The sequence below is a fragment of the Battus philenor genome, unplaced genomic scaffold (genome assembly GCF_028537555.1).
Source record: "Battus philenor isolate CCGP_79_NKW_IND1 unplaced genomic scaffold, ilBatPhil1.0.hap1 SCAF_19, whole genome shotgun sequence".
Lineage (NCBI taxonomy): Eukaryota > Metazoa > Arthropoda > Insecta > Lepidoptera > Papilionidae > Battus > Battus philenor.
In genome coordinates, this window is record NW_027181681.1 from 10,355,030 (window position 1) to 10,363,843 (window position 8,814).

Here is an 8,814-nt window from a genome sequence, read left to right on the forward strand (position 1 = left end):
TATGTCGTCGTTCCTTCTAGATGGGAACCTATCCATACCACATCTACCGCTACTCAAAAACCTTTCAGCTCCAACGGTCATCATTTGCATGAGCGATGTGTACCACCCATTTTAGATGAGCAATCCTTTGAGCAACTTCAATGAACTTGGTCCACATATATATATCTTCAATAATCCCTACCTAAAATATTCAGTGAAAATAGTAAAAATTGTTTAAGAAATAATAAATAACATAAATCATGTTACGTATTTTAAGAGTGAGCACTCTGTACAGTATGATTGGAAATAAGCAAAAAAGCTTTGAAGCTTTTACTAGACAAAATGAGCCATTCATTCACTCCTTAAAAGCTTTTGCGCCTATCAAAAAAATTCCACAGATTAGTTATGTTTTTACAGTTTTTTTATTGCTGCGTTCATTATAAATAACCCGGTAATATTATTAACATATTTTAGTAAATTAAAATTAAACTCACCCTTTAAACGCATTCGTATCGAGTTTTACGTAAACCACAAAATTCTTTCGAGGGCCAACTTGCGGTTAAACTATTGCCATTACCTACCGCCTTAACCTAAATTTAGGGAGTTATTTTTAAAACCTTAAAGCCAACCTAATAACCTGGTCTGGTAAAATGGTATCAGAGGGAATAGTCAGATATTTTTTTCATCAAAATCGCAAGAAACTATTCACAACATTAAATCAGAATGAAGAAATCTGTGACACGAACAAAAATAATCGACAAAGTCCATCTAATTGATAAGTTATTCAACTCGTAAAAGTCGGCAGGAGCAGCGCGCAGAACAGAAGGTTGATGTGCCCTTAAGTTTCTGGAGTGGATACCATTGACCCGCAAGTTGGAAGATATTGGATGCAAGATGCTATCTATGCAGCCAATGTCCAGCTGTGGACCTCAAATTATTTCAATTATTAAAAAAAAAGTAATTAAAACATGATGCGGACATCTGAACTTCAACGATTTACAAATACACATGTCAACATGAAGCTGCTACTAGGATAAAATTATTTTAAAAATATCTATAAACTATTCTCGGGGGAATAAAAATATAACAAACAAATAAAAGAGCTCATTATCCGTCATGATTCCATAGAACGCGAACTATAAACACGATTTCATTACGGAAAGCTTTGTTGAGAAGGTCACTAGGCGTTTCTCGCCGCTCTTAAAACAAAATTTAAAAAAACCCCCCGTTCTCCACTATAATACACATCCCACATCGGGTCCCCGGCGGGTGTTGCGCCACCCCATTCACTACTCTCGTACAGACGACGCCGATGCGCCCGCGCACAGGCGAGAGATTCGCACTTCGTAGTCCTTACTTCGCACCCTACACCATACTTCATACACAACACATGTGCAGTAACTGTCCGTGCAAACGTCATCGCTGTAACTGAAATACGATCGCTCAGTAATTTATTTTAATCATTTTCGTCATTTAACTCAATTTCTATGAAGCTTTAAAAGCTCTTCCGGGGTAGCAACGAAATCTTCAACAGAAACAACGAAAGACCAATCTACAAGTAATCAAAAGGAATAAAAACTTTGTCGGAGATCTAATTAAAATTAAGCGGGCGTGCAACATCGCACACGTATATACGCTAGACGAAATTAGGAAAATAAAATTAAATTTCATAATCACAAAAAACTGTAAGTTTTGTTGTTAAAAATCAATTTCTTACCGATAATTCGAGAAACCGTCTTGCGTTTACTCAATAAATAATACGAATGAAGGTTTTTGCTTTAAATTATTCATAATTTACTTCCCACAAAGAATAACAACATTTTTTATTGTTAAAATTTATTACTATCACAATTTATTCGTGTAATACATTAATATAAAACCATTAAAAATATTTTAGAATGCAAATCAGACTTTTAAACATTGACGACTGTTATCAATAGCAGCCATCACTATTTTTATGGGAAAATAGATTGTTAAAGGGACTTCAAAATATCATGGCGTTAAGAGCAAACCTTACTTTCTAAAACCGCAGATAAATCATTATCCAGTGGTTTAAGATCAATACTAGATGAAAGCCAGTTTTCGGCTCAGATGAAGTCCGGAACGTCTATTTCTAACCAAGATTGGATGGACCGAGAACACAAGATTGATATATTTATTGAGAACAGAAGATTTATATATATATATATCTTAACATTATATGTATTGCCACAATTGTTAATACTTAAAACATTTGTCTAAGAGAGATTTTTAGCGTTGCGTTAATGTTAATAATATTTTTGTTAATCAAAAGCAATTTCAAAATGTAAAATTTTAGATAAATATTGTAATTAGGCACAAATAAAACAGAAATGGCTGTAAATAGTAGATATATGTAAATCGAGAAAATGGAATAAAAGAAAAAAGTTTAGCACTGAGCAAATAAAAAAATTATCATTAATTATAATACATGGAAGTTGAAAAGTGTAAGTAAAAATATAAACGAACGTGGTGACATTATAAAAAACATAACTATGTTTTATTTATGTAGATAATCATTTTAGATATTGTAATTTTAAATATAGATATTCTATATCTGTCATTTTTAACCAATTGTCAAATTAATAACATTGTTACAGAACTTTTTTAAAAATAGAATATTGTAAGCATTTTATTAAACTTTAATAGTTATTGTAAAATTTCTGCCATCGAGGCTAAACATCTATAAATAGATACAAATGCAATCTCGGAGCAATCTCGTCCTCAATCGACTGCAAAGATCGACGGTCAATAACCAAATACAAGACAATATGTCATTAGAGATTACAGCGTGACTGAGCGAGCGTTAATAAAACGATACAAAATAACGGGCGAACATAAACGTGACTCGATACCTTATCGATTTATACAATAAACTTTTTCATTTATAATCTGTGGAATGACGGCGGGAATTCGAGGATATTTGTAAAAATGCGCGCGAAATCACACGCCTTGACCCGTCACCGATCGCATATTTCAATCGATTTTATATGCACAACAATACATCGGTTTATACCGAATATTCAACCAAGGCGAGCGTTTATTATATCATCCTCTATAATCTAACTTGATTAAATTACAATAGATGACAGGTTTGACATTTATATATTAATATCTTAGGATGTTAATTATTAGTACGATATATTTGGCGGTCGTGTTTTGCTTATATTATACTTCTATCTGATTGGAAATAAGTGCAAGATTTAATGAGATTTAATGAGTACTATCCTATACAAAAATCTAAGTTTTCAGAAATATTAAATAACGTAATTATAATACAGTAAAAAAATAACCTCAAAATTCTGATTACCACGTATTAAAATGAATTATTGTTAAAAATTTGTCCTTGCAGACTTTGTACTGCCAGAAGTTATAGATCTGTTGCATTCCAATGGAAATTATCAGTTAAAAAAATTAAATTTACTTATATAGGGCAATTGGGAAAAAGGTAAACACCTTTTTGCTGACATTTGAGCTAAACATTCACCCCGTTTAAACTTTTACAGCTGTAACCAATCAAACTTTATATGTACTTTAATTCTTAACATTTTTAATTTAAAAAAAAATTAAAAATTGTATCTCTTTGTACAGTATACATTTAGTGATTTATATGAATCTCAGCGAAACATAGAAGTCTTGTAATGTACGGCATCTGAGACAAGTAAATAACTAACAACCACTTTCGTTAGTAATGTTTGAGTCACACTTTTACCAGTGTTAAGGCGTATTCATAATAACATGGAATCAATTATTCATTTATTCAAATTATTACCCACTTTGGATAAATTATATTGTTCACTTATGTACGTCATGAAGATGCTCATTCACATTAAATTGCGCTGCTACGTGAAAGCCGTGGTAGTCCAGCGGTAGAAGACTGAATCGCGGGTTCGTTTCCCGGAAAAAATTACATAATTCACACTTTGTGCATTAATTATATAGAATTGCCACTGCTCACACACAAGTTTTCAGAGAACGGGCAGCAGTGTTATCTGCGTATTATAATACCGCACTGTGATCGCCAATCCACCTACCAAGTTTGGCGATTATGGTAAATCCCCCGCTCAATATCTTTGGCTGAGGTCTAATGAGGTCTAACGAAGATGAGTGTTCTTATCGGTTTCTTATAAAAGGAGTTCCCGCAACAACCTTTCTCTGTTTTTGAAGTAGTAACCAATTTGGCTACAGGGGTCCTATTGAAAAACAATTTGAGAATCCCTTATCTATACTTTTTAGTTATTACAACCACATCCAAGTCTTCAACCAAACACGCGGTTTTAATGTTCACTGGTGCAGTGATAATATAAAACTTTTACGAAATTTCAAACCTACGCTTTGGTTCAAAGAATGTCACACGTATGAATTTTACTGCGTCGTATATCCATCATTACTTTGCTTCTGATGGTGTATGTATTTGAATTACGAAATTCTTTAACGACCATACTAAGATTACGTTTGTCGGGCTAGTTGGAATAATATTTTACCGAGTTTATAGTTTGTGACGGAACGCAAAATCATGCGGAAGATCTTGGGACCAGCGAGAAATCAAGACGGATCTTAGAGGCTCCGAAAGAATGCCGAAATTGAGACTTTAGTAGCACAGCCAAATATCATTGGCGAATATAAAGCTCAACGAATCCGCTGGCTTGGTCACTTGGAGCGAATGGGATCGGATCGGAGCGAGAAGGTAACGTACCTGGAAAAACCGAGGGGTCGAAGACCAGTGGGTAGACCCAAGTATCGTTGGATCGATCGCGTTGAGGCAGACTTGCGCGAATTGAATGTCAACCAATGGCAGACGATGGCGCAAGATAGAGGAAAGTGGAAGTCTCTCGCTTCGGAGGCCTTTTTGTATTATTAATTCATCTCATGCTGGAACCATGTTTATGTGTGTGTAGCAAACTGTGGTATATCTATTTCAATGAGGGTATAATCGTTACCACTATCATCTTAGCGCACGTGGACTTCTAGACATGATGAGCCTTCACCATAGATTTAAGACAATCTCAAGTATATCGTTTCTACATCTTGTGGTTGACGTTGTACGATTCTCTTGTCAGTTCGAAATTATTTCAGAACCCTAAAACCACAGCAGCTATCAGTTTAGCGCGCTATATGGCGTTATGTTACTTAATAAGATCTTAAAATTATTGCTAATTATATATAAAAGGTCAAGAAGACCTTTATAATGGAAAGATGAAGTATAAGCTTTTAAGAAAGCTCAAAACAGATCCTGTATTAGTGAGAGGTAAGGTATGTAGTAGCTATACGACTAAATATAAAATTAAATAAGAATCATAATAGATGTTGTATTGTAAGTGAACATTGAACGGCTTGGATTCAACTGTGAACAGCACACCTAGTATGTTCAACAAGCCGCATGTAATCCGAGTTGTAGTAAGAAGATTATTTCAATGCCTAAAATATATATTTTTCTTTAATTTTCTAAGTATTTGAGACTTCGATCAAATCCTGGTCTTCATCTTGACATTGAGATTTAAGAATTACACGAAGATATTTTTAATTCGTCACTATCTTCACAAAGGTTAAATTTGAATATTTAACAAATCTATTATGTTATATTGCAAAACACAAAATTTCGCAGCTCCGGCTTCACAGACAAGGTCTCTTGGCTCAATAATTCTTTCTATATTTAAACAATCTTTATTAAAAAAATGTTCCAATTTTTTCAGTTGCACTATAGCTTGAAAACTTCTAAAAATGTCGTTAAAAATCAAAAAAATTGTACGTAGTCGTAGCCTGTACCCTTGTTGGAGAAGCATCGAAATTATTTATTTACACACCGGGAAATATAACTTACAATTATGTCTATGAAAAACTATTACAAGAAACATTGTTTTGCAATAGCTCCTTATTTATTTATAAAGGTTCGAATTGATTATTTATAGGAAAGATAGGACAACGCCTCGCTTCAAATAGTTTTATTTAAACTAGAACTTATCGATATCTGCGACTAGATGACGCGGCGTGGGTGGGTGGTGTACTCACCCACTAGATCAGAGTTCCCCAAACTTTTTTGTGTCGTAGACCCCTTGCCATGTTTTTCCGTGTTGAGTAGACCTACTTACCTAAGCTCTGAGACTGCGACTCTCAGGTTTTTACAAGTTCAAAATGAATTGCGACCACAAAGCGAATACCAACATCCTACGACTTACACAATTTTATAAACATATATAATAAACATAGGTAAAAAACAAAGGTACTTTCATAAATAATGTAAATGTGTTGATATTATAAGATAGTATGATGTAAGTAAATAGGTACTATCAGTACCTATTTACTTACATCATACTATCTTATTTACCCAGTAGTATCAGTACATGTGTTAAGATCCACTATCATGGACCCCCATTTTCAATTCATGGACCTCCAAATTTTTTTCCGCTGACGTAGACCCCTTGCACGTTGTCATAGACCCCTAGGGGTCGATACAGACCACTTTGGGAATCACTGTACTAGATGGACCGACAACATGGCCACAGTCGCAGGAATTCGCTCGTTGCGGGCAGCGACAGATCGGACATCGAGGCGATCATTCAGTTCTTATCCTCGCAGTTGACCGTCATCAAATGAATGAGTAAATGAAATTAACTATTTAATAGAATCAGGCGTTACCTCGCGGAAGTCCATCCTAAGTAAGAAAAGGACCAATATTTAGCCACCTCCACACATGCAGTGGTAGTAGTGCAATGAAATGCACCGCCCGCCAGCCCGCTGATAAATGCGTATGCGGCAAACAATGCAAATCACACAGCCGCCACCACCAAATTATTCAACACGTGTTTCACCCCTCCACGGGGCATCTTCAGGAGTTATGTTACACCGATTAGTGCCAAACACAGAGTCTTGATATTAACAACCAGTATTCGGCTAAAGATAAGTATAAATCAACATCGACAAACTTGATTCCAAACGCATTTCCTTTCAGTGGACCTATTGCAATTTACATTTCTATATGTTGTTCTATTTAAACCTGTTCAAAATATTAATGTAAATAGATATTTTCTATAAAAATACGTTGGCGATTTTAATAAACAAATATATATAATAAATATAAATATACCCTGTCGTGAACCATACGATAAATATCAGTCTCATCTGACAACTTCATTTTAAGGGTATAGTTCAAGCCTGCTCAATAGTGGTAGCCCAGTGGTAGAGGAGTGAGACTTGTGATTGTAGGTCGCGGGTTTGATTCCCAGGATACAATTTTATGTAATTCACAATTTGTGCATTTATTGTATAGGATTGCCACTGCTCATAAACAAGTTTCAAGAGCAGCAGCATCCAGCACCATAATACCACACGGTGATAGCCAACCCGCCTGCCAAGCGTGACAATTTCGCCCATCATTCCTATCGTTTGCTCGCATAGTGGTAAGTAAAGCTATTAAAAAGAACAAAATCAAATAGAAAAACTGGAACCAAAAATGAAATAAATGCACATGAAAACGAACTAATCAAATAATAATAGAATATAAGACAAATCTAGCAATGTATTAAAAAGTTCAAATCCAAACAAATCTGTGATATCAAAAAATAAAAATAAAGATTGGAAAATAAATGTACCTAGAAAGAAGGATAAAATGAAAGAATAAAAGCAATTGAGAAGCATGAAAGTGAGTGTCGAATAAAGATAAAACCCGAAAAAATTATGTGTAAATAAAGTCCCTGTCCCAAACTAGATATGTACGAGAGACTCCTAATAGCGGGGGCCATAAAAAAAGCGTGATAATTATGTTATATCCCCTCATATATATCTTTGGAGGCCTTACAATGTGCGTCTATGGGCCGAAACTACGTCGCAAGAAAAAAGTTACACAAATAGTTTATATAATAAAGATCGTTGTCTCAGCATTTCTGGACACTTTAAAACATTACAATTATATCTTTATTGTGACACAGCGAATTCCAGCAACGCCACATCGTAGCCGAGCTATTACGTGGTAGAGCACTAGCCAAGTGCGTTACGGACGCACGCGATTGTTCCTCACGTGACGAAAGAGATCGTGTTTTATTACGCAAATGTCATAGCATCACATTTCGTTCCACCCAACACTACTATCATCATTATTAACACGTACGCATTATTTATATACATAAAAATGATTCTGCGTTTCCCGTTTGTCACGCTATCATTTAAGAGCAAACATACTTATTTCATTGAATTTTCTTGTTTGCTAATAATTTGTTGAAAAAAGAAATTCAGAAAATTGAATATCGAACCTGCGCATTTGACAGTTATCAATGAACTACACGTGTTTGACAGTTCGTTAGATGTGTATAAATAACAGAATTTTAACAAACTTACCCTATTTATTCGTCTTTTTATCGAAGTTTCCTAATATTTCGTCGTATAATAAACATGACTTTTTTATATATTATGACTATAGAAAATTTGCGCATTTGATAGATCACTATAAACTTCGTGCGTATGACGGGTCGCTTTAACTTCGCATCCTTGTCATGCCATATGACAGTTCAAACATATAGCATTATTGGATCACAAAATTATTTATATATTTTACATTTAATCATAAAATAATGTATTCGCAATAAAATGTATATTTTTTCTGTTCTATTCTCTCAGGCCATTAACTTCTGGAAGTACATACACCTACAGCAAATTATTTTACCAATCACCCTGTATATATAAGAAATTTCCACCTATGTACTGATCCATCCAATATCCCTGGACTTTAATTGTGGTAGGAACTTTAGTCGCACAGTTTCCTTTCGAGGAGGTTCGAGGAGGCTTTCATTTAAAAATAAATATTTTCAAACTATAGTTCTTATA